Source organism: Chenopodium album, chromosome 9 (genome assembly GCF_948465745.1).
Source record: "Chenopodium album chromosome 9, dcCheAlbu1.1, whole genome shotgun sequence".
NCBI lineage: Eukaryota > Viridiplantae > Streptophyta > Magnoliopsida > Caryophyllales > Amaranthaceae > Chenopodium > Chenopodium album.
In genome coordinates this window covers 54,173,912-54,201,617 of record NC_137842.1, presented here as the reverse complement: position 1 = coordinate 54,201,617, position 27,706 = coordinate 54,173,912, and the positions used below count along the sequence as shown (strand labels likewise).

Here is a 27,706-nt window from a genome sequence, read left to right as displayed (position 1 = left end):
GACTTTCTTTGTTTGATGTGTGCAATGACATATTTCAAACTCGACAACTTTTTGTGCTAATATATTTGTTGCTCCAAAGATTGTGTTTTTAGAACTTTGTTCTTGTAACATATTCTATTCAATAAGAAGGTTTGTCACATATCAGAAACACTAATAGCATATGTTCTGTTTAGCATAGTTTTTTTGCCAGAAGTGAAAGGAATGGTGTCCTTCAAACAAGTGTATTATTCTGATAGCGGGTTCAGAATTATTAGAAAGCTAATATATTCAGTAAGGTCAAGTGATCGGAATGCCTGGGTGGAGGCCGCTTCCGATCAGTAATATTAATATAATTAATATTACAGCTTAATCTTGACTGAACCCTTCAGGTCACACCCAAGCAAAATATACGAACCAACTCGACGAATTAATTCGGAAGAAATTAATTCGTCGCCCGAGTGTTAAACATTTAGACGTCGGAAATTCGAGCTTGGAGCGTCAAAACCGAGCGTCGGGGAATCTCAAATGTCGAGCCAAAATTTAGGATTTGGCGAGACGGGAAAATGCATCAAGTAACAAGTAAAATCCTAGCCACGCAAAAGGCTAGGAATGCAAGCCCAATGGGAGCATGCCACTTGGCAGCACACATGGCAAAACACCATGTGGCAACACACGTGGCCGCCACGTTGGCAGCCGCCAAGTGGCAGCAGCCACGTTGGCAGCCGCCACATTGGTAGCCACCTAGTGGCAGCCACCAAGTGGCAGCGTGCCACGTGGCAGCGCCATGGTGGCGGCGCGCCACGGTGGCGACACATGTGGCAATGGCCGTGGACCCGGGTTGATGGGTCATGGACACGAGCCAAAATAAAATGGGCCAACCGAACCCAACTTGGGGCTCAAGGTTGGGTGACACATGGTTAGTTCACATTGCATGTGAAATGCCTTGGGGACCAAGTGAGAAAGTGGTCCACACCTAACCATGTGACACTTGTTACTTGTTCCTTTGTTTATTTAACTAAGGGTTGAATTCACCAATCTTTCCATGTGGGATCTTTTTGTGAAAAGTCCCACATTGAAAGATGAGTGAAATTCACAAGGCATACTTCCTTATAAATAGTCATGGCATGGCTTGAGAATTCTTTGCTTGAGTGGGAGTTAGAAAGAGCATTCCATATTTTTGGGAAAACTCTTAAACTCTAATAACACTCGGGTTTTGGTCGGACCTTGCTAACTCCAAGGTAGCGGACCTTAAAGTCGTGTTCGTCCTTTGTGGGTGGATACCGTTGGAGGCACGGCGCTTGCGGTGCTCGAAGCTTTCAAGTAAGAGCCCCGGTTTTTGGGCGAAGCTCGCTTCGAGGGTAAGATTCGTTATCTTTTCTTTGTGATTATTTATTTATGCTTTATGATTTTAATTATTGCGAGTGGTTCCTCGGGTCGGGGTTGTTTCCGCGGTGAGTCGGACTCACCAAACCCCAACAGCGGTATCGGAGCCCCGCTCGTTTATTTTTATAATCATGTTTTTCAAGGTTTATTTTGGCTTAATTTTCTGGTTTAAGTTGCTAATTAGATTAGTAGCTCGGTTTTATTTTTTTAATCCCGTTTTTAATGTCGAGTTTGGCCCAGAACCCAGATTTTCGCCCAAGACTAGTGAATTTTGGGTGGAAAATGTGTTCTGGAAAGGTTTTTATCCCTAAGGGGCCTGTGATTTTAGCCAAATTCTGACCAGAAATGCCTTTTTCGAGGGGTTTTTCGTTTTTGACGAAAAATTTTAAGTCTTTTCTAACGTTGAAATTAATGGCATAAATTGTTGATTATATGGTTGATTATTTGCATTATTTTCTGCATTTTTATGTCCCCTTAAAGCACACTTACTTGGTAGTATTTGATGCTTAAAGGTTGATTTATTTTCACATAATTGCAAACTAATTGCTTTTTAGTGTGAAAGTTTTATTTTTGAGGCTTCCTAAGTGTTAAAGATTCAATCTTTATTTGTGATAAGTGATTGAAACTTTAAAAACCACTAAATTCCATGTTATTTTGTGTTAAACTTTGTTGTTTTAATCATTTTGAGTTGATTGGAAACATAAAGTTTCGATTTTTGTGATAGAAATTTGGTTATCTTCATGTTGGAAGATATAATTTTCAAGGATTCACAAAATTTAGATGTTGGAATTTTCATTTGAACATTAAAGTTCATATTTTTCCAACTTCCCTTTACTTTGTCAAATTCTCAATTTTAATTTAAATTGATTAAATTGAAAGTGAGAAATTGCCTCAATTTTATGGTTCACCAAGCTAAACCAATTTAATTAAGAATGGTTCTTGGAATTATTTTGGTTATTTGCACTTTGAAAATTTTATTAAGTTAGACTTGTTTAAAATTTTATTTTGCTCTCTAAATTAGTTCTAAAATTAATTTAGAATTAATTATTTTTGTCTCGCGAAAAAGGGATCAAATCCCGAGGCCGTGGCACGCAAAACGAGGCAATGCACCACCTTGGCGAGCCGGGCTGCATAGCAGCCCATATGTGGCTGCCAAGGTGGCAGCGCCGCCTTGCTTGCGGCCACACGCGCGGCAGCAGCCACGCACGGCAGCAGCACACGCGGGCTGCAGTAGCCACGCGCGGCTTAGCCGTGGCAGCAGCTCGCGGCCGTGTGCCGTGGGTCGTGTGTTCGTTTTTTGGCGTGTGCGTATGCTTGGTGCGGTGAGGTGACTAGCCGTAGTAAGGCTTGATGTTAATTATTTTGCCGTTTTACTTATTTTAATTAATTTTGTTTATTTTAATTAAAATTTTGGAAGGCTAGGCCTTGGTTTTGAGCGGCATTGGCAAAATTTCATTTTGACAAGTTTGGGTGCTACCGACTTAATTAATTAGATTAATTAAGGAAATGCGGAATTTAGTGGGAGCTTTAATTATTAATGACGTAATTTATATAATCGGTTAAACAACTTTGACTAGTTTTAATTAGGCGTGTTAATCGGATTAACCACCTAGATTAGTTACTAGTGCGCGCGTTGTTTAAATGCATTTTACTTTGTTTTAAATTTGTAAATTGCATGGGCCATTCACAAATAGTGAATGGATGAATGGAATATATATATTCTCTTTCACAGGTTTTATGAAATGGCAACTAGTGGGACCCGACTAGGATAGAAAATACGGACTACGTGCCGTTATGTATTTTTGTAAATCTAAATACGGTCTACGCACCGTTAAGTATTTTTGTACTTTAATATTTAGATTATTCCTAGTTGTAGACACTAGTTTTTGCATAGTTTGGTTAAGTCTTGAAGACGGCGTATCTTGGAAGACAAAGCCTTGAATTGCAAATGAAGACCTTTTGAAGATATGAAGATTTCAAGGGGTCATGCTAGTTGCCAATATGCATCTATAATTTCGCTCTATATTTTATGCTTATATATAAGTGTGTGTGAATTATTCGTTAGATGCATGTTTAGGTTTTCTTGATGTTGCGATGATTAGTTAAGTTCACTTAAATCAACCAACATAGAAATCCTAGGTCCCTAATAATATTGAGTCAAACTTGCCTTTCCAAAACAACACTTACTAACCGGACGATGGTGATGGTAGGCTACGCCAAAGCGAGGTGCCATCACTTCTCCAAGGGGCATAAGGCACACCGGGTGTGCACGTTGGTTTTGGTTTAACTCATCGGTATGAGTGAGGAGTCCTCACATACCGTGGCAAAAGAGATACATCGTCAAAGATGCATTAGATGCGTTGATTGTCTAACCAAGAGTGGCTTAGAGCCATTAGCAAGGCAATGCTTACCCTAGAAGATTGAGTGTTTAAGACAAGCCAAAGCATGCTTAACCACTCTTTGTTTCTTCGGATCTTGGAATCGCCTTATTTTCGCCAAATAGGGACAATTATTATGCGTAAATAAGACGTTTAATAAGATTGAAGTTTGCATGAATGCTATTAAATTTCAAACTTATTATGTTCTTGATAAATGGTTATACTTAGCACTTATATTTATAGTATTCTAAATCAAATAATATTGTTTCCATGATTGGTAAAGGAAATCCTTGAGAATAGATCTCAAAGACAGGAAAAGCATTTCTAAAATACAATTCTCATAAATGACTTTTATAACTAAGTCCGAAAGGACGGTTGGACATCATGTATTCAAAATACTAGGTATTTTTGATAAAACATGAGGAATTGAGTTGCAATCTCAAGATTGACAACCAACGTATCCTTTCGCATCATACATAATTGAGTAGGACTCATTGATGTAGTAATTCGAGTAAGAATTAATGGAAAAGATGGAATTTGTTTTACGGCGCACTAGGTGCTTGATTATGCCTAACAAAGTATAAGAGTCAAGGTACTTAAAGAAATGATTCTTAAAGTAAGATTATGAGATATTGTATGATAAGAAATATAGGAAAGAAGGAACGAAGAAAAGGAATTAGATTTCATTTCAACTCATGAGTTCATGTTATTGTAGTTAACTTAGCAATTCGTTATCTTCACAAGTATCGGATACTGCTTGAGTGTTCCACTATGATAGTGACCTCAAACTATTGAAGTTAAGCTAAGTTATCGACTTACAAGCTTAGAATGAAGCAAGAAGAGCTACATCAGTTGTAAGGTCGTATGTTTTGTTTAAAGACCTTTTAAGCCAAAGGCTGGAACAAGTAATGGTTATTATGTCCCATAATCAGCAATTGATCCGTTTACACACGGAAAGACTCACATTCAAAGTAATGAGCAATAGTTGCGAGATTTATTTGAATGGCATGGTTAACCAAGCATTAGGTCAAGAATGCCTGATTATAAACAAACATTTCCCTAAACATGATAAACTCACTAATTTCAAGTCATGGGCTTGATTTGCATTCCGAACATCTTTAGCAATGTCACATCGACAAGAACGTACTCAAAGGCTCTATTAGATAGACTCTTGATAGTTGCTCAATTTGGAATCGTTCTAAGACAAGCAAGTCTTACTTGTTGAAACCGACAAAACAGAGAGCTATTGTTCTTGGTATAGACAGTTGACTCCGAAGGCTAAAGAGGATTCAATTACTTCAACGTTTCACAAAGAATTTGAAAGGATATGGCTATATTCATCAAATGTGAACAAACTTGACTTAAGTAGCTCAAGAGTTCAGTGAAGTACAGAATCGACTTGGCAAGATATCAAAACGTCTAGATTAGATCGAGCGATGTTTTCTTGAGCCAAGCGTGACTATCTCAAAGTTATGAATGGAAATTTTCATAAATAACTCCACAAAGAACATAGTGTGTCTTCATGGAGACCTCGGTGTCATTTGAAAATGACTCGAACAATGATGGTTCACAACCCTTCCTATAAAGTTCTTAAAGATTTGCACAAATGACTAATGTTACACTAAACAATGTGTCGAAGCTAAGAAAGGACGCCATATTCAGTTATGGATAGAAATAACTTCTAAAAGTCTTTTCAAGTATATGCTCAAGGCTCTTAGTCTCAGTGGGAGTTCACTAGCTCAGTGGGAGAAAAGTGGCTCAGTGGGAGCTAGGTGACTCAGTGGGAGCTGAATGGCTCAATAAAGACTAAGATAGCTCAAGTAGGAGCTAACTGTTTATTTCACAACGAACTTTTACCCAAAGACAATATACATGTCTCTTTGTAAGCATTCAAGTGAGACTACGGGTATTACCTCCACATCCTAATTGAGAACAAAAATTGTTTGTAGCTCTAAGTAGTGTCTTTCTGGAAAGTAACACGTTTCCAAAACGACAAGTGGGAGACAAATGAACTCGATGACCATCGAACTTAGCAACAAACTAGAACTGAGAATCTCGGAAGACCTTAAAGGACTTCATGAGAATGCTTGATCAAGAATACTCAAAAGGACTTTACAAGTGCCTTAAAAGAGAATTCATTACTCACAAAACATTAAAAATGTTGGAGTAAGATCAACATAATAAAAGGGCTTTGAAAGCGCCTTAAAACTCAGTGTTTGATGTAATTGCCCCGTATAGGTATAGAATTCACCAAAGGCTTGGATTGAATCCTATAAATTTTCTATTAAGTTAGAAACAAACCTAAGACTTACAAGCATACTATTTACTATTAGATAGTAAAGGAATAATGTCTTGTAAGATAGCTACGACAAATCCAAATTCCGAATAATGGTTAAAGACCATGAAAATCCGAAATAGACTCCATGTTTGAAAATCATGTTTGAAACTTGATTAATGTGCATGAAAGGTGAAAGACCCAGCGATTGCAAATAAGTTTTCAAGGAGAAAACTAACAAATGTGGAAATGTATATGCATACATAGCTAGATTGGTTGTAAAGGATATAATTAATATCAAGGAGTTGATTTTAATAAAATCCCATTCACCAATCGGAATGCTCAAGTCTTTTCGTGATTGATCTAGCAAAATTGCACATATGAAATATGGAAAAATAGATACAAAAACCGCCTACCCAAAATAGGATTTTGGAAGTGACTATGGAATAGTCTAAGGGTTTTGAAAATCTAAATAATGCTAGATTTGAAAGCAAGCACATGGAATCCGTCATAGGATTAAAGGAAGCATTGGATGAAGGAATTAGAACGTGTTTTCTCATAAAGTTAATAAGAGGATTGACTTATGGAGAAACATAGAAATTCTGATGAACAAGAAGTTTAGTGGGAGCAAAAGTAATGGTCCAACAAGAAGTTTACGAACTCTATTGTGAAACAACCATCAAATGCTAAATGTTTAGATTTGAAAGTATTTTCGACAATGGACCGAGCTAAAGACGATACTTAGTACATGTTGGGAATTAAGTTCTATGGTATAGACTTAATTAAATGTTTAAATGAGTAAAAGAAATTACCATGTTAAACATGAAGGACTTTGAAAGGCTTTCGATCCATATGTATGAAGCTAAGTAAATGTTTGACCTATGTATAAGCTAGGCTAAGTACTAAGTCAAACGAGAAAGACTCTAGTAGGAGACTTTCAACCACATCATATAGCAAACAATTTGGCAAGACTCAGTGTAACTGTATGAGCTAAATGTTACATGGATGGAATAAAATTGAGAATAATTCTAGAATTAAATCCATCATGTAAAGCTATGATATGGAATCGTCAGATGACTTAAATGCTTAGAGCATGTGAAGTACGTATATAATACCAATCGACATTAATCTAAGTATTAGATCATTAGATTATAGTCAAAAACATCCAAAGAACTTAGATAAGTAGTTGGATGAGTTCTTGACGCATGGAAACAAATATAATTTGAGTTTTGATGTTGCAAGCACAAACCTTAACAAGGATTAGATCCTTAGCAAGGAAGCCATTTATAAGCACGAGGCAAGAAGTGTCATGGCTTGAGAATGGTAACATGGATGTGCATCCATGTATAATGTGCGGGAATTTAAGGAAAATTTCCATGCTCACAAGTGATTAGGGTATCCCAAATCGTTGTGAGTCGCTTGGAGTGAAACCCAAGCAAGGCATCATTATATTAGGGAGTCTACTAAAATATATGTTGAGAATATTGTTGCCTTAAAGGCAATAATAAGGAAAGATGTTAAATGGAAAAGTTCGTTGTTGAACGTTGATGATTGTAGGTTGTCAAGTAGAAGGTCTCGAATCATAAAAATGAGTGGGAGTCATTGCTTGGACAATAAATCCTGAATCACATGCAATCCATTAACACTCTCAAAATTTTATCATCTTATTATGGAAATGGTGGATAATGAAGATGCTAAGGTTTGCAAAGTAATTATAACTAAACCTATGCAATAAGTGAACGATAACATTCATAATTGCATGAAAGAAATCAAGCATATCAAATATGAGTGTGATTTTTATGAATGTTTTATGAAGAGTACTACTCTTAAAACATTTGGGAAAAACCATTTATCATAAGATGAAACATTGTGAAGTTTCATAGTGGAATAAAATATTTCTAAATATTCCACAAAACTATTTAATTGTGGTTTAGAATTAAATAATGAGTCCATTCGATTTTAATAAATATTCAAAATAGGGTATCAAGTCAATGGCTTGGATAAAGAAACACCTATTAAGTGAACATTGAATATTTTAATCGAAAATTATCCCTAATCAAGGTCATATTTTGTGGACGATTGATGACCATCAGAGATTAGTGTGTAGTATGATTTGTAGCACCGTTTCTTGTGCTATGAGGATATAAATCATTTGCACAGGTATTGGTTTAGAACCATACTGGATCGACCTATGAGGATACTTTAAGAGATTTAAAAATCGTCATAAGTATTTTCTCATTATTACTATCGGAACTCTTTTCCTTTGACCATGAGTAGTGGGAGATCTCTTGTTTGAGTACTGGTCCGCTTTGGTATCCGCCAAATGTCTACCGTAACTGGGGATTATAAAGACAGATATCAGGCGTGTGAGTCCTCTTAGTAAGAGAAGCTACATTACAAGACTGGAAATGTCCCCCTACTAACAATAGGGAACATGTCTTGTTGTTTACAAGGCCTCTCGAAGAGCGAGACTGTGAAAAATGCATGGTCGTGCTCAGATGGATTTTAGAAATCATCTGCTTATTGACAGTCGAACTCGGATTTCGAGAAACACTTCTGGACGTAACAGAGATGACTAGTAATCTTACTCTGTAGTTCATGAAGAGACATGAAGAGACATAGGATAAGGGCTATACACTAAATGCACACTTGTCCGGAAGGACAAGTGGGAGATTGAAAGGAATGGTGTCCTTCGAACAAGTGTATTATTCTGATAGCGGGTTCAGAATTATTAGAAAGCTAATATATTCAGTAAGGTCAAGTGATCGGAATGCCTGGGTGGAGGCCGCTTCCGATCAGTAATATTAATATAATTAATATTACAGATTAATCTTGACTGAACCCTTCGGGTCACACCCAAGCAAAATATACGAACCAACTCGACAAATTAATTTGGAAGAAATTAATTCGTCGCCCGAGTGTTAAACATTTAGACGTCGGAAATTCGAGCTTGGAGCGTCGAAACCGAGCGTCGGAGAATCTCAAATGTCGAGCCAAAATTTAGGATTTGGCAAGACGGGAAAATGCATCAAGTAACAAGTAAAATCCTAGCCACGCAAAAGGCTAGGAATGCATGCCCAATAGGAGCATGCCACGTGGCAGCACACATGGCAAAACGCCATGTGGCAACACACGTGGCCGCCATGTTGGCAGCCGCCAAGTGGCAGCAGCCACGTTGGCAGCCGCCACATTGGCAGCCACCTAGTGGCAGCCACCAAGTGGCAGCGTGCCACGTGGCAGCGCCATGGTGGCGGCGCGCCACAGTGGCGACACATGTGGCAATGGCCGTGGACCCGGGTTGATGGGTCATGGACACGTGCCAAAATAAAATGGGCCAACCGAACCCAACTTGGGGCTTAAGGTTGGGTGACACATGGTTAGTTCACATTGCATGTGAAATTCCTTAAGGACCAAGTGAGAAAGTGGTCCACACCTAACCATGTGACACTTGTTACTTGTTCCTTTGTTTATTTAACTAAGGGTTGAATTCACCAATCTTTCCATGTGGGATCTTTTTGTGAAAAGTCCCACATTGAAAGATGAGTGAAATTCACAAGGCATACTTCCTTATAAATAGTCATGGCATGGCTTGAGAATTCTTTGCTTGAGTGGGAGTTAGAAAGAGCATTCCATATTTTTGGGAAAACTCTTAAACTCTAATAACACTCGGGTTTTGGTCGGACCTTGCTAACTCCAAGGTAGCGGACCTTAAAGTCGTGTTCGTCCTTTGTGGATGGATACCGTTGGAGGCACGGCGCTTGCGGTGCTCGAAGCTTTCAAGTAAGAGCCCCGGTTTTTGGGCGAAGCTCGCTTCGAGGGTAAGATTCGTTATCTTTTCTTTGTGATTATTTATTTATGCTTTATGATTTTAATTATTGCGAGTGGTTCCTCGGGTCGGGGTTGTTTCCACGGTGAGTCGGACTCACCAAACCCCAACAAGAAGATGCTTTTGAACAGCCATCCCCCCCACCCCCCCCCCCCCCCATCTTTCTTTTCTCAGGCTAGGTTGCTTCAGAACCTCCATAATCATTGTAGAAGGAAGTGTTATTGTATTAATACCTTTCAATTTGATGCAAAATGATAAATAAGTGGAGGTTTATTGAATACATCCCCATTTTTTTAAATGACATGTTATGAACTGCCTTACTATTTGTTATGAACTGCCTTACTCACACTAACAGCACACACGCGAGATAGCAGCAAGCAAGAGATTACTTTTCATTAACAAGGAGAATTACAAAACATAATCTCTGGATAGCTTTAGCCTATCACTCTCTAGCCAAAATCACTATCCCTAACAACTTGAGGCTGTCAATCTCACTATCACAATTTCAAAAATCAAAAGACATGCCCCTCAATTCTCCCCCCTTCTCTATATACACAAAACAGGTTAGAAATAACCCCCTAATGATGTTTGTCTTCTAGTTCTTTTGCTTTTCTGCTTTTTCTTTTTCTTACTCCAAAATGTCATGGTTGACTCTTTCCCATGATCCCTGAAATTTCCTTAAGTAGCTTTGTCTTCTATCCCTTGTTGGTGTAATGCTGCTGTTGCCTTGTGTTGGTCTGCTGCTGCTGGTTTACGCCTCTTCCTAGTGTACATAGCCCAAGGCTGCTGAGTCATCACATGACATCCCAGATTCCCAGTGGCTTTAGCTATTCATGATAGCAGAACAAAGTATCTATGTTTTGTTCATGTTTCATCAAGGCACATAAGAAACTCGAACATTTAACCAAGATAAAATGAAAAATTAGCAGAAGAAAAAGAAGGCAAATACCTCAATTGGATTAAATTTCCAAACTGAGAGAAGCAATTAATAAGCAATATTCACTGCTAAAATTTAAAGAAATTAAAATCCATGTAACAACTTCTAATTTTCGTAGCTATAGAAGGCTGTAAAAGTTTTAAAACACAAAGTTGATAAGATGAGCTCCTACAGAACAAGAAAATAAACTGGAATTGCATGAGAAGGGGATTACTCTGATATTTTCTGCTGCAATAAGAAGTTCAGAAATATCTGTTTAGAACTTTAATTTTGTATTGCTGACCTTTTTCTGCTTTAGTGATTATTGCATGTTTATGTTAGGTATATAACTTTTTCAAAGTAGTTTAATTTATGATTTTGTATTTTCACAATGTAGGAGAAAGATCTTGAAAAGCAAGGAATACATGTCTCAAACGTGCGTCGACATTTGACTTGGATTAAAGATCATTCTCACGTCAAGAATGGAGTTCTGACAGTTGACAATCCTGCTGATAAAGAAATCCATGATGCAATAGTAAGTTAGCAACAATCTGATGCAATTTCTTGGTGTTTTGGTAACCACCTGCATGTAATATAAGTTCCTTTACGGCTAAAAATAGATACTAACCGTTTATGATCTTGGCCTCGTTTTACAGATTAGATTGGAGGCCAAAGTACAAAAAGGTGAAATAGTTGCTACAGGTCGAGATGATATCTTGTCAAGAGCTTTAAACAAACCAGAGCATGGAGGTTCTGTTAGGGCTGTTGGATCAGGCATAACTAACAAGGAGTACTTTGGATACAACAAACCAACCGCACCTAGCGAATTACATGCTAGAATGAATGCGATGAACTCAAGGATGGCAACGATGAGCAAGCAGCAAAACTTTATAATATCCTTCATGATGTCATGCTTAACCCAAGAGCAATTAGGAGCATTCATGGCTGGTGGTGCTCAGCAAGGTGTTTTTGGTGGCGATCTTGCAAATTCAGGTGGGCTGCTTGGTGGGGAGGCAGCAGGTTCGGGTGGTTTCCTTGGTGCTTTTCGGAACCATTTTGGTTCTGGTGACATGAGTGGTTCTAGTAGCCAAGGGGCAGCTGGAAATGGGTTGGATGCTGCTCATTTAGACAGCTTATTTGGTAATGGTGTCCCTCTCACACAACTCTTGATGGGAGGTATGGAAAGGCACGACGTTGAAGGGCTTCACATTGGACATGATTCACCTGTGGATAAATCTCACAAACAAGCCTATACTGAGCAAAGAATTGCGACAAACTCAGAACCTCAGTACACAAAAAGCCCAATCGTGGTCCATCCTCAACTTCAGAACCTCGAGACAGCGGCAGAGGCATACCATGTTCCTTGGCCTGAGGTGAACCATATGAATGCAGTTGAGCATACTCCAATTCCCCCACATCAAAGTCAAGTTGTGAATACCAACAACAACTACACATTTCCCGAGGTAAAGCCTTCTGAATTATGGGCTTTGTTTTCAAGTCTCATATAATGCGAAGGTCATTTAAGCGAGATTTCATGTTTGATATTTGGTTGAGCCTTTTGTTTTCAGGGATGGAGTGATTGCCTCTTGGCAATTGAGGGAAGCGACAAAGAGCTACAGATTGTTGCTAACGGAAAAGTTTACATAGAAAACAACACGGAAGTTCTTGGTAATCATACCATATCGTTGCCCCATGGTCATCGTCGAGTAACCATTACAAAAGATTTAATGCCTTCTACTCCCTTGCCGTGTCCCAACGATGAATTGATCTTTGTTTGTCAAGCTAAGAAGGCTTTCACAGCTTGGCCAAATCATTTAATACTCCCCCCACAGGTAAAGGAGCAAATCTACATTCTTTTGCTACTATGTTGTTTCTACTATGCTGTTGCTACTGCTTCTGCATTCTGCATTCTAGTTATCATAGAATATGCCCTAGAGTCCTTGAAATGCTCCCTGCTGCTCCTGCATTCTGCATTATGCTCCTGCATTCTGCATTCTGCTCCTGCATTTTTCTCCTGCATTCTGCATTTTTCTCCTGCATTTTGCATTTTTTCTTTTTTAGTTTTAATAATAATTTATAGATTTTGCTTTTGCTTAGGTAAAAGAGGCAAAAAGAAAGCATCATTTTGTATTGGATATCTTCTTTCCTTACTTATAATAATAATTAATAGCTTTTGATTTGTTTTGCAACTTTCTAGGAAAAGCTAGAAAATTACTTAGGCCAAAAGAATATAAACAAGTTCAAATAAAATTATAAAGATAAAATTTAGAATGCATTATGCCTAGAGTAAAACAAGTTCAAATATAATAATAAAATTAAAGTATAGAATATAAGTTTAAGATAGCAACACACCTCCCATAATGTAGCTCCAGCACTGAGTCATCCATCTGATCATGCCCATGAAAAGTAACTGAAGAAGACCTAGCCTGTCAAAGCCTCGACGCTGATAATAATTTAATAATCTTCAGATGGACTGATACATGTGGAAGTTAGTGGTTGGCTGCTCTGTTTTTTGTCGTTGAGTCTTATTCGACCTTTGAGTTTCTCATTCCTATTTGTTGATTTCTTGTTCAATTTCTATTTGACCTGGGCTTTTCTGATCAACAGGTCTCTAATTTGCCTTTTAGTATTATAGAAGTTTAGGTGAGCCAACAAGTGCTAGCTCTTCTTTATAATAACTTACTGATATCCTTCCCAAATAGTTTGAGTAGAGGGAAGAGTATTATTATCTGAAGTTGATAGTTCACACGAACCCCTTGAACTTTATTTCTTTTTCAGCTGGTTAGTGTATCTTAACCCTTGAGGGTATATAATGATATATATTGAACTTAATCAAGTCTGTTGCATCTTTGTACATATAAAGCTGTCCTTCAACGACAGTGCAACGATATGCTACAGCCTATGCTGAACAAAGTATATCTTGTGATTCTGGTTCACAGTGAGAATGTACTGATAAATGTTAATGATTGTCTGTCTGACCATCATTTGAGCCGTCAGTTATTTTCTAGTTTGATAAGAACAGGCGTTGTACTTTTGTGGATTGGATTAAAATTAACATCCAAAATTTAGATGTCACAGCAAATTTGTATAATCTGAAAGATTTGGTCATGTACCCTTAAAGTAACTCTCGAGTTCCTGATTCATCTTAATCAAGCTAAACTCTCTTATTTTAAGCTCCTGATTAGTTGTTAATTTACTTTTGTTGCGTTTTTGCCGCTTTGGAGTTTGTATAATCTGAAAGATTTGCGTTTTTGTTGATTTACAACTTGGTCCCTTCTTACTTCTTAGCTTCGAGACTCGAGATTCTTATGTGGTTTTTGTCTTCCCTTTTAGATTCATGTGCAAGATTTCTTCTTCTAAAGCTTACATGCGTGTTATTTTTGTGTGAAACCATATTATTAAGGCGGACAAGCAACTAGATAAAGAGTTGAATATGACCACACCGTCCCCACGATCAACATCCTCCCAAGCATCAACCACTCGTACATATGTTGTTACCGACAAGTATCGTGAGAAGGTAACGTCTACTTGGATGCGTGTTATGAGAAAAAAAAGCTATGGGAATGCAAAAGACGGGTGATACCATCTCCATAACTATCCCGGAAAGCGTGTTTCTTAACGAAAATGGGTTGGATGTTTCACTTGACTTTGAAGTTTTGCTTGATTGGTGTTTCCAAAGGGAGGTCGGAGAATCACAAATGAAGGTCTTCATGAAGTAAGTTTCCATATAATATAGGTTCAAACTTTAATATTGTTTTTTTTGGGCCATTAACTAATATTCATATGACTTTTCATGGGACAAGGCACCTAAAAGAACGTTGTCAAAAAGAAGGTGTCTCAGGAATGTATGGGTTATGTGACTGTAATGTTCTTTCACCATTGACACCGACAACGGATGAGCAAGTTCGATCTGACTACTTAGCCCATGTTTTTGGAACCAATGAGGGGAAAAATGTTAATCAATTATTCTTTGCTCCTTATAATGACAAGTAAGTGTAGTTTCTTTTTATTTATTTTTATAGATCTGAGTTATGTTAAATCCTCAAATTTTAATTAATCCCATTACTAAGTATTTATTGTACAATATGTCTAGTCTGCATTGGACGTTAGCGGTGATTAGTCCATGGAATGGGTTGGTGTATTGGTTAGATCCACTTGGAGCAGAAAACGAAATCAACTCATTTGCACAAAAAATCATCAATGAGTATGTACTACTAAAATATTCACTTGGTTAACTTCTTGTGTTTTTCTTATTGTCTAATAAAAATTAATGCAACCGTTCCATCTTGAAATGATTTTGTAGGGGAATAGTTAAATTCAGCATGAAACATCGAAAAGATATCAAGAAAATAAAAAAGAATCCAAAAATAGGGTGGAAGCAACCACGTGTAAGTCATTATTATTTTTAGCATATTTCATACCTAGTAGTGTAAAATCAGATCCAAAACTGTGTTAATGGTTATTTTTTTGTATCAGTGTCCTCTACAATCTGCATACACAAAGCACTGTGGTTACTTTGTATGTCGCTATATGCTGGACATTATACAAAACAGAGTATTATGGATTTCTGAGCAGGTATATTCAACATACATGTCATTTAACTTGGTATTTTATTTATGCATGCATATGTTAACCCCTCTGTGTGCCCCCCTCTTGATGTATGTTATGTTGCTTTTTCTGCCATCTTATATCATACCCCCTCTATTCTATCTAAGATTTTCACGTCTGGGTTTGGCATGATTATATATAAATGTAAAGGCAGTTAAAGAAGTATTGGGAACGAGAAAAGAAGATTGATGGAGTAAAGATAGAAAAGTAATAATTAACTAAACTTGAAAGGTGTATATGAACTTTCTGCCAAAGGAAGGCCATCCTGCCAGATCCCATTTCAACTCCACATCACTCTTCTTTTCTAAATCCTAAACTTGGTGTTTCTGTGAAATTTATCTAAGGTTATGAGCGTGTTTCTGTGAAATGGTTGAACTATATATACAGTCAATATTATTAGCTTGCAGAACAGCAAAACTAGTTAAATCAGATGAAAGGAAACAGAATTTGTTTGTTGATAATATGCTAATAGCTCTGTATTCTGGATTTAAGTAAGAAAGCAGGCAAAGTAGCTCTTTAGCTCAATTGTAAATGGATTTAATCTAATTTGTTGTTATTTCATAACTTTTATGTAACTATATATCTTTCTTTACTCATTTAGTAATGGCATATGTTGTAGATCTTTCCCAAAGATCCTTGCACATATTCTTCAGAAGATATTGACGAGATTAAAGACTTATGGATTCAATATGTTCTTGATCATGAGGAGCCGGAAGAACCTTAGTGATTGGTGATTACAGCATGATTACTGTTAGTCTTGATACTTGAAAAATCTCTACATTTTGTATTTTGATACATTGGCAATTAGCTATTACTGTGTACATATATTAGTACTGTGTTGGATATATATATAGTTTGATGCATATATATATGCCTTCTATTTTGGAGTACACATTTATTTGTATATATTATATATATATATTTTTTTGAATGCTATTTGTATATAATATATTAGTAGGTTCAAGGATTATTTTTGGTGCAATTTAATAATATTGAGCAGGATATATATACAGGATTATTTTTGGTGATATATCTACAGGTTGGATTATAAAAAAAAAAATTTGGCGCAAAAATTTAATGCAGCAGCTAGGATTTAAAAATTTGATTATTCGAAAGAAAAAAAAATTTTAAAAAAAAAAATTACCCATTTTGAGACCGGTTATCATACATACATGGTCTATACACATACGTTGTAAATTCTTTTTTAAAAAAGAGAGACCGCCTAACTATGAAAGTGGTCTTAGTTATTTCAAAATGAGAGACCGCCTAAATAACAAAAGCGGTCTTAGTTTGGTAAACAAGAGACCACTTTTCTGACAAAAACGGTCTCTTATGCTTCTACAATTTCAAAATATCAACCACCCAAAGAGACCGTTTTTCTTAGATAATTGGTCTCCGGTATAGCAACTTAAGACCACCTCTTTACAAGCGGTCTCTTAGCCAAAGAGACCACTGAGCTAGAGACCGCCTCTAAAGCAGTCGCTTTGGCCTTTTTCAACGGGTCTCTTTGGCCAATTTTGTAGTAGTGTATATTTTCCAATGCATGGTTCGGGCAAGCGGATGCACGATCCACATGGTACATACATCTCTTCCAAAAAAAAAGCGGAAAGAACATTGCATAGAAATATAAAGAACATTTAGTTTAAGTGAAAGAACATATTATAGAATTGTAAAGAACATTGTATAAAAATGTAAAGAACATTCCGTTAAAGTTCAAAGAACATGTTATAAAATTGTAAAGAACATAACGTGCAGTTAAATAATGTACTTTATCTTCATGTTCTTTGATTGTCAGAATAATGTACATACTTTTATTTGTGACATATGTTAATTGTTTATTTTGAAATGTTCTTTGAATTTTGTCTTTAGATTATGGTGGTTGAATAAAAATAATGTTCATTACATTATATTATCATTAAAGGTGATAAAAAAATTCGGGTGGGGCTGGGCCATAACATAATATCTCGTGTCCAAAAAACCCGGAAAATGTAGTGGGCTTTTCGGCTTTTTTTCGGGCCGAGTTTGGATTTTTTAACTAAAAATGCATTTTTAGGCTTGTCTAAACCCGCCCTATTTTTGGGTTGGATCAAGTCGGGCCGGGTCGGGCTGAAGTTGATCACCTCTAATTATCATGTTTTTAATTAATATTACGGATGTTCTTTAGATATATATAAAGAACATGAAGTTGGATGTTTTTTTTACAAAATAGGTATATGTTCTTTATAAAACAACTATATGTTTATTATAATACAGCTATATGTGATGTTCTTTATGAAAAAGCTATATGTTCTTTATAAAACAAATATAGGTTCTTTACTGAACAACGGAATGTTTATTCCGCGTTTTTAAAGAGAAAACGGATGCACGGAGTATCGTGCATCCGCCTCCACAGAAAAAATTTCAATATACATAATGTTCTTTTTATGCTCACAGTCTTAATACATGTGTGTCTTGTTCTTTACTTCCCGGTATATCATGCAGATAGTGCACCCCGAAGTGTACCATAAAAATTGCATTATGAGACTGTGGTCAAGCCTTTATTTTTTCAAATTACTGTATTTTTTAAATGGGCAACTACTAAAAATAAGGAGTATTTTAAAAGAACAATACAATAGATTGAGCTGTACACATTTACGGAGTCATTGAATTGATCAATTTTTTATTTTATTTATTTATTTATTTTTTGAACGGATTGAATTGATCAATTGAGAGTTTGAGACATAATCAACCAATCCGATCCGTACATGAACAACTTTAAGAAAAAAGTCAATTATGAATATTCAAGATGCAGCCAATAATCTTCTTAAAAAAAAAAAAAAAAAAAAAAGATGCAGCCAATAATCAAATCATAGTATCATACAAATACTAGCTAGTATAAAATCTGTGCAAGTTGTTGAATAAGATAGGAAAAAAAATAATAAAAAATCGATACTATTGAGTATTGACTTTGCCTAAAAAAAAAAAGAAAAAAAAAATATTGACTAATTCCTTTTTGAAATTATTTTTGTTAAAAAAAAGTGGAAATAATAAAAAGAATTAAAGGGGTATTTCGGAAGCATAAGTTTATGCACCATACAATTAGTTATACTTCGTTTATCCTTTAACCGGTAGTACCGTAGCACGCAATACGGCAAATATGAGCATATCAACATATAAAGGTTATATAAACGGAGGGTTGAGGAATTTAGAAGTGTCTCGCAAGGGTAGGTTTGTCACTTTAAGCGGGATTTAAGTTTTGCCACTTTAAATTCAGTAGTACAAATATACTCTCAGTGGTACAAAATATAATTTAAGTGGTATTTAAAAAAAAAGGTTTAAATGTCTCATTAGGCTGTTAAATTATACCATTAGAGCTCAGTGGTACAAAATACACTCCCAGTGGTACTAAATGCAGTTTTAGTGATACTTATAAAAATCATCAGTGGTACAAAACATACTCTCAGTATTTGTCGTTCCACTTTTTTTTGTCCTTTTTACACGTGAAACCATTTCTGACAAATAGGTGGGCCATACCTCACCCTTTCTCACTCTCTCTATCACTCTCTTCCTTTCTCCCTCTTCCTAGTACATTTGCTATATTATTTTATGTTGTGAGACATTTTATTTTGTCTCACAACCCTACAAGGCCAGATTTTAATTTATGAAATGACATATATCACATGATTTTAAAAAAAAATGAAAACTAGATTGAGCCATTATTCTAATTAAAAGCATTCTTTAGCATTTTTTTTTTTTTTTAAAAAAAAAAAACATGTTTTCTCTAATATTTTATTTTTATTATAGTTCTCTGCAAATGCTTCTTATTCTTACCTTTTTTTTTTTTTACAATTTTTTTGGAGAAATTCTTATCTATACTTTTACTACAGAAATACATTGGAACAATAGTTCTCCCTTATCTATAATACAAAATGACCAAAACTAAAAATAAATTTTGTCAAATCAATAACTATATCCTAAAAGACATACCAGTAATGACACGTGTCATCTCTTGATGCGTTTTTAGGTTAATTTTTTTAAATTAAAATAATCTACTTATAATTAAACAAATTATTTACAAAAATAATATATATATATATTTTTATACATATTCCATATTAATGTGATAATTATTATATTAAAATATTAAAATCTTTTTTAAAAAAATTGGACAACTATAAACCAAATATCATATTCTTAAAATATTTTGTGACCTATTTTACAACAAGAAAAAAGAATGCTTAGATTTTCTACCTGCTTTTATTTTAGTTGTGTATTAGAAGCTACGATTAAAAAAAATTCAAATACCAAATTAAACTATCACATACTTTTATGATTATAATATTTTTCAATCAATAATCTATAACTATAGTTACGGGACCTAATCTAATAACTATAGAAAAGATAGTTACGCACTTTGTCACATTTAGGTGAAATTGTCCTGTATTTAGTACTTGCGTTAAAAATAAAAAAATTTGGATGTTAGTACCTCCACCCCACAACCCCTAAATGGTCTAAAGCAGTAAAATAAAAAATAAAAAATTTGCTACAGCCAGGATTCAAACCTGGATCTTTGTTCCATAAGATTTAGCCAATGTGGTTTAAAAAAATAAAATAAAGATTTAGCCAATGTGCTACTGCAGCTGTTGTCGTATTTATATTTACACTATCTTTGGATAGGAAGAAATGGATGGAAAAGAAGAGAAGAGAAATGGAGAGGGGCGAAATCTCTTGTTTGTAGGGGTGAGCAAAAATTTAGGGTACCCTGATATGGAACCGGAACCTGTTCGGAACCGCAGGTTCCAAACCCGGAACCTGTTGATCAGGTTCCGGTTCCGGGTAATAAAATTAGGAACCTGTTGCAACAGGTTCCGGTTCCGGGTAATAAAATTTTGGATCTAGAACCTGTAGGGTACCCTGTTAGTACAGGTTCCCTATAGGGTTCATGAAACCGGAACCTATATGGTATTAAATATTCTAGACAATTAGTGTTGGTTTGTTATATTTGAAGTACTATACTAAAGTTGTAAGCATTTATTGTGATCATCTATTTTAAAAATAATAAATTTGTCACAATTTATCAAGTAAATATTAAGCTTACTTTGACAAACAGGGTACCCTGTTTAGGAACCGGAACCTGCAGGTTCCGGTTCCGGTTCCCAATTCTTAGGAACCTGTTGCAACAGGTTCCGGTTCCGGTTCCTATTTTTAGGAACCTGTTGCAACAGGTTCCGGTTCCGGGTCCTGATATTTTTACAGGGTACCCTGCTACGCTCACCCCTACTTGTTTGGGTAAAAGATTGGGGGGAGGAAGGGGAAGGAGAGGGAGGGATCCATTTTCCCTCTCTCTATAATAACCATAATCTCTCCAAAATTGGAGAGATTTGAAGGGAATGAAAATGAAGCTCACCTCCCCCTCCCTTTCTTTTCCCTCCCCTTCCTCCATTTTCCCTCCCCTTCTTTTCCTTCCTTCTTTGCTATCCAAACAATGCGTTATAAATTAAAAAAACTAAAAATTTGCTGCAGCCAGGGTTCGAACCTGGATCTTTGCTCTATAAGATTTAGCCAATGTGCTACTGCAGCTTAACGCTTTGTTTGGATAGCAAAGAAGGAAGGAAAAGAAGGGGAGGGAAAATGGAGGAAGGGAAGGGAAAAGAAAGGGAAGGGGGAGGTGCGCTCCATTTTCCCTCCAAATCTCTCCAATTTTGGAGAGATTATGGTTATTATAGAGAAAGGGAAAATGGGTCCCTCCCTCTCCTTCCCCTTCCTTCCCTCAATCTTTTACCCAAACAAGAGATTTTGTCCCCCTCCATTTCTCTTCTCTTCTTTTCCTTCCATTTCTTCCTATCCAAACAAAGTGTAAGTGATAACAATCTACAAAAATAACAATTTATATCAATATTAATATAAGAAGCTTGTAATTGAAAAAAACTTAAAATACGCTGCAGCCAGGGTTCGGACCTGGATCTTTCTCTTTAAGATTTAGCCGGTGTGCTACTGCAGCTTTTTGTATTTTGTTGTTACAATCAAATATATTTATAGCATCAAATTAACACATTGGAATTGAGGAAAGGATTTCTTATTTTTATGAGTAATGAAACATTTCCAGAAATTGATTTCAAGACTTTCTCACTCTCACTCAGGTAATTCAATGTTTATCTTAATTTCATTCAATTTACATTAACTTTTTCAATTTTTACAAGTTTTTCCCAGATTTTGGGGTTTAGTAGCCTTGAAAACCTGAATTTAACGAAATAGTAATTCAATTAGTCAAATTGATGTAAAAATTCTCAAATTTTGTTTCATTTATTTCAAACTTTTTTTTTGTAAGTAGTTCAACTAGTATAGTACCAATCTAAACTATTGGTTATCATAGTACTCCCTCCGTCCTCTTTTTTACATTCCTGCTTTTCTTTTTGGGTATTCCAAAATTAATTACATTCCTCCTTTCCTTTTTTAGTAAGTATATTTTTTTTTCCAAATATCCCAAATTATCCCTCTTTTTCTGTTTTGTAATTAATGCTCACTTTTACTTTCTTATATATTCTCACTCTTATTTCCCCCCTAAAAAAATTCAAAATCCTTGTGCCTAAATTTAGATGAATATGATTGGTTCTTAATTTTTCAGTAGGAGCATGATATTGGGTTTTTTTTTTTTTTTTTTTTTTTTTTTTTTTTTTGCAAAGGATTGATGACATGGCATCATTAAATTTAATCTATCTTTGTTTTACTCAAAGACATCATTTAATGTTTTGTACTTCCCATTGTGTTTTGTTTTATTGTTACTCCCTCCCACTAGTAGAAAAAACATTATGGGAAGCGGTTCAAACCCCCAAATGGGAAGCGGTTCTGAACCGCATGGGTTTAGGGGGCTTGCCAATTGCCAAGCAAATGGCAAGCGGTTCAGAACCGCTTCCCATTTGGGGAGAATGGCAAGCGGTTTGGCGCCAAAACCGCTTGCCATTTGCACTTCAGATAACATTATGTGCAGTGCAAATGGCAAGCGGTTTTGGCGCCAAACCGCTTCCCATTTGTAATTTTTTTTTAATTTTTTTTTATTTGAATATATATAATAATTAATAATAATAATATTATTAGTGACCTGTTTTGATAAGCACATTAATCCAGTTTTTTTTAAAATTATTATTATTATTAATATTATTATTAATTAATATTATTATATTAATTAATATTAATAATTAATAATAATTAATTAAAAATATTACAAATTTTGGAATAATAATAATTCAATAACAATAAAATGCATAATAATAATAACATATATAAAACTCATAAATAATGTATAGTACTAATTACAAATAAGTAATACAATGTACTACATATGGATTTACGTACTATAAAATAAATAAAAAAGATACGGTAACTAAATATTAATTGTTCATTAAAAAAAAAAAAAAAAAAACTCAATCCAAGTCATAATCTAAATAACACATATATTTTATATATTCTACCTAGATGCCATCAAATGTCACAAAAAAAGCCCACATGTCGCGAATTTCATCAACTTCTTCCTTTGTCAAAGGGCCTTCCCTTTTACAAACCTTTGAAAACAAAAAAATACCAAACATTAAACATCATTCATATATTACGTAAAATTCAAACTAATAATTAAAAAATAATAATGTATATATGTTAAATATTTCAAACATCATTCTAACTTGCCCGATTTAGCATTCAACTAAGTTTTAGGACGGCTTTTACCCAAAATCGCCTATTTCACTACTACTTTGCCCGGTTTCTACATTTCTTATCTAATGAGCTATTTATCTATCATAACATGTCAATTACAACTAGTCTTAGGTGTCTAATGTTTGAAATCATAGCAAATTAGCATTCTTCTAAGTTTTAGGACGGCTTTTACCAAAAATCACCTATTTCACTACTACTTTGCCCGTTTTCTACATTTCTTATCTAATGAGCTATTTATCTATCATAACATGTCAATTAAAACTAGTCTTAGGTGTCTAATGTTTGAAATCATAGCAAATTAGCATTCTTCTAAGTTTTAGGACGACTTTTATCAAAAATCACCTATTTCACTATTACTTTGCCTGATTTCTACATTTCTTATCTAATGAGCAATTTCTTTATCATAACATGTCAATTATAACTAGTCTTAGGTTTCTAATGTTTGAAATCATAGCAAATTAGCATTATACTTAGTTTTAGGACGGCTTTTACTCGAAATCGCCTATTTCACTATTACTTTGCCCGGTTTCTACATTTCTTATCTAATGAGCAATTTCTTTATCATAACATGTCAATTATAACTAGTCTTAGGTGTCTAATGTTTGAAATCATAGAAAATTAGCATTATACTTAGTTTTAGGACGGCTTTTACCCGAAATCGAACCGGGAAAAAGTAAAAACAAGTACCTCCTCAATGTGTTGGGCTTCAGTGCACCTATTGACTATGTCATTCATAAACCTCATCACGTAGAGGGCACAGTCAACGCCTTTGTCTTGTTGCGCACACTAAAATGGCACAAAGTTAAAGTAGTCATGCATAGCAAAAACTCAAGGCAATTTTATTAAATAAATCAATATATCAAGGCTTTACCTTCGCATATTTCCACGTGGGACCCGCAACCGAACGACAGTTCAACTTCTTAATAACACTTCAAAAAAATAAAAAACAAACGATTTAGGAACATAGCCACTCAATCACTTAAGTGATGATACAAAACAATAAATAGGAAGCGGTATGTACCTATTCAATAGGTTATTCACTAGCAACTTCCTTGGTGGCCATATACGAGCCGAGTCAAAGTAGTAGATTGTGTTATTGGAAACACAAATCACCATAAGGCTCCAATGTAGACTACATTTATATTAAAGCAAATATCACATCAATCAATTGTTATGCGTCAACATCTATACTTAACAAACAAACTAAGAGTGATATATTTAAACTTACTCCTCAAAACAAGGGGCTAATAAGAACTTGTTTCCCGCACGCATTGATTCTCTAATAGCCCGCTCAAGGTAATCTATCACATCACGAGGGTTATGCAAGAATTTGGTTACGGAGGTCTGATCGGGGCATAACCACCCAACTGCTGCTTGACCATCGGGTTTACTAGCAAGGAGCTCCTGTAGTGACCTTCAAGAAAGTAATGTGTGCAAGTAATTACTAGTTGCATTGTTTTGGTATGAAAATATAAAAAATACAATATGTTTAGAAATAGTCTCGTTAATTTACCTCATGAAAGTTTGAATGATGGCACTAGTAGAAAAAAGCAAAAAGGCACCGCTCAATGGCCACCGGTTTTAAAAAACCGGTGGGAAAAAAAGGGGAAAAATGGGCGGGATTGTGGGGATATAGTATTGCCACCGGTTCAAACCAAACCGGTAGAAATAATATTATTCCCACCGGTTCAAAACCGGTGGCTTTGATATATTTTTTAAAAAAAATCGCCCCTTTATTATAAACCCCAAACCCTAACTCGTCACTCCTCTCCAATTCTTTTCTCACATCAGCCGTTTCTTTCTCCTCCTCCTTTCTCTCTCCTCCTCCTTCTCGTTCTCTCTCCTGCACTCCCCTCCATCTGTTCGTCTCCATCAGTTCTCCTCCTCTTTCTCATCTCCTTTGATCTCTTCGATCTCCTTCTCGCCTCCATCTTCTCTTTCATTTCCACCACCACCACCACCACCTAGACCACCGCCGCATCAATAACACCACGAAGACATGCATGAGCACCACCGATTTTACCACCACCGCAACAATAATACCACGAACACATGCATGAGCAACACCAACTATCTTCGAGGTTAGGGTTTGATTTTAATTCGATTTTATTCGATTTCTTTTGGGTTTTTTTGGGCTTTTAAATCAAATTTTTTTCTGGGATTTTCAATAGAACTTATTTTCTGGATTGCTAAATAAAATTTTCTGAGTTTATATGTGTTTTTAATCGATGTTATTTGATTTCTTCTGGGTTTTTTTTTAGTTTTTCAATCGAATTTTTCTGGGTTTTTAAATCGAATTTTCTGAGTTTTAAAATTGGTTTAATTCGATTTTTATTGATTTTAATTCGATCTTGTTCTGGGTTTAATTCGGTTTTAATTATGGGTACATGGTACATGCTTTTTCAGGGTTTTTTTTTACATGCATAGTGTTCTGAGTATTTTTTTCGCAGCTTATGTATTTTAATTGATTTATTTTTTTTTGTTTTAATTGATGCAGGTATATTGATTTAGATCTTAAATCGAAGAATCAAGATGCAGGAATATTGATTTAGATGCATATGACGTTTTTTTGATTTTGATGTTGTAATTTTTTTTATTTATATTGTAATTTTATTTTTTAATTTATATGTTGTAATTGTTCAACAATATTGATGTATATTGCAAATTTTTTTTTAATTATATGTTGTAATTTTTCGATTATATATATGGATTGATATTGTTCGGTTTATATTTTGATGTTTGTAATTTTTTTTTGACTTAATTGTCCTATTATATTTCTTTTTGAAAAAAGACAAAAAAAAAAAAAAAAAAAAAATTATGTGTACATGTTATTGCCACCGGTTAACCGGTGGCAAAAATTATTAATACCAAAAAAAAAACGCGCGAAGCGATAATTGCCACCGGTTAACCGGTGGCAATAAATAATATTACCACCGGTTAACCGGTGGCAATACCCCTTTTTGCCACCGGTTTTGAACCGGTGGCCTTGCATGTGGTCATTGCCACCCCCCAAATGACCACCGGTTCAAAACCGGTGGCATAGGGGGGTTTTGAACCGGTGGCCAAATGATATTTTCGCCTACTGTGGAAATGTTAAGCATGAAACCGGTTAGAAATTCCGTCACATCCTCTCTTGAAATGTATGCGATCGCATCCTCATCATAGTGGAACAATGCCTTAGGCAAGTTCACTTGAATATGTGTACCCGTAGGCAACTCACTAGCACGGTTGTGAAGAAAAGTACATGCTTTCAAAAGCGACCTAAGGACTTTGGCTTCTACTAGTGGAGTACATGAAGCTCTCGAACTCTTCTTCGACACTTGTCCTTGTTCCATCTTCGGAGGACCTTCTTCCTTGGATTTTTTCTTCTCCACCTTCTTTCTTTTAGGGGACTGAATTTCCATAGTAATCTAGTAGCATAAAAAAACATGGTCATTGCACAAAGCACATGTTAATCTAGTTACATACAAGTAGTTACATACAAGTATTGTTTACTTACCCCTCCTACCAACCTCAACCGATCACGTGGCCATTGCACAAAGCTCCCGGCCGCGTCACGCAGCTTAAAAAAATCATATTCCTCTCTAAGCACCGGTAATGGTAAGTCCTCAAACCCAGCAACTATAGAATCGATCCCGACCGAGATGTAATGGGTGCTAGTATTAGACTTAAAATGCACCTTGTCAAAAGGTTGTGCACTACCATACCCCACCAACTACAACTGTCCACCGGTTGTTTCCCCGGGGTGAAGAAGCTCACAAGGCGTCTCTTCCTACATATTTGGTTAGGAGTTAGGACATAAGTTAAGAAATAATAAAAGAAAGCCTAACATAAGAAAAGCTGATTAGGTAGTGAAGTTCACCTTAACATCTGGGAAAGGTTCAGGCATCGGATTTGCTCTCTTTAGTGACTCTGCATCCGTAGGACTTGGATCCTGCAAAAGTAAAATAATTAAACATGCAAACGACCTCATTAGACGAACTTCATATGACGTAATTCGTCCTAGTACTAAATTTACGTCTCTCTCAACTACTGGATCGTCCTCGGGGCCTCCTGGGTGACTACATGAGTCTACTGGGGTACTCGAGGGAAATGGAAAAGGCGGCAAGTTCATGTGCTTCAGAATGGCATTGAATTGACTTTGCATCTGTTCTTGCAGCTCCGCGCGTATCTCCGCCTTAATTGATTCTTTTTCCTTCTCATCAATTCGATGTGGCAAATTAACACTTGATCTGCTTTTTGCTGATTTGGTGTATTCTGAACCCATCACCTTCTCCTACCCTAGTTGTTTCCCGCCAAAACCAATTACTCGCCCAGGGTGGTATGGTTTTCCCAAAGCTAAGGTGAAAGGATCATGTGCGATGCTTGGAGTCAGCTTGCCTTCAATCACTTCCGAAGTATGCTCGAGCTTTAACAACACATAAAAATTTATCAGATCTAAGTACAATGTACTTGACAAGGAAATACAATTAATAAGTAGAAAAATTTGCTTACAAGTGCATCTGCTACTACTTTCTTATCCGGTTGCATGACATACTTGCCGGTTTCCTTGTCCAACCCATGCATAGCACACCACCAGTCAATTGCACGATTAACCAAAGTTGTCACCGTGGAAGAAAGTGGTTTATCACTTGATGACATTATGGATTTGGGGT

General features: G+C 35.8%; 1 long non-coding RNA gene across 1 annotated transcript; it reads left to right on the top strand.

Moving 5' to 3' along the window:
• Positions 1 to 24,906: 24,906 nt before the first annotated feature.
• LOC145559881 (uncharacterized) lies at positions 24,907 to 25,751 on the top strand. The gene is made up of 2 exons (XR_014093017.1): positions 24,907 to 25,132; positions 25,549 to 25,751. It is a non-coding gene; the product is annotated as an uncharacterized LOC145559881 (long non-coding RNA).
• The last annotated feature ends 1,955 nt before the right edge of the window (positions 25,752 to 27,706 follow it).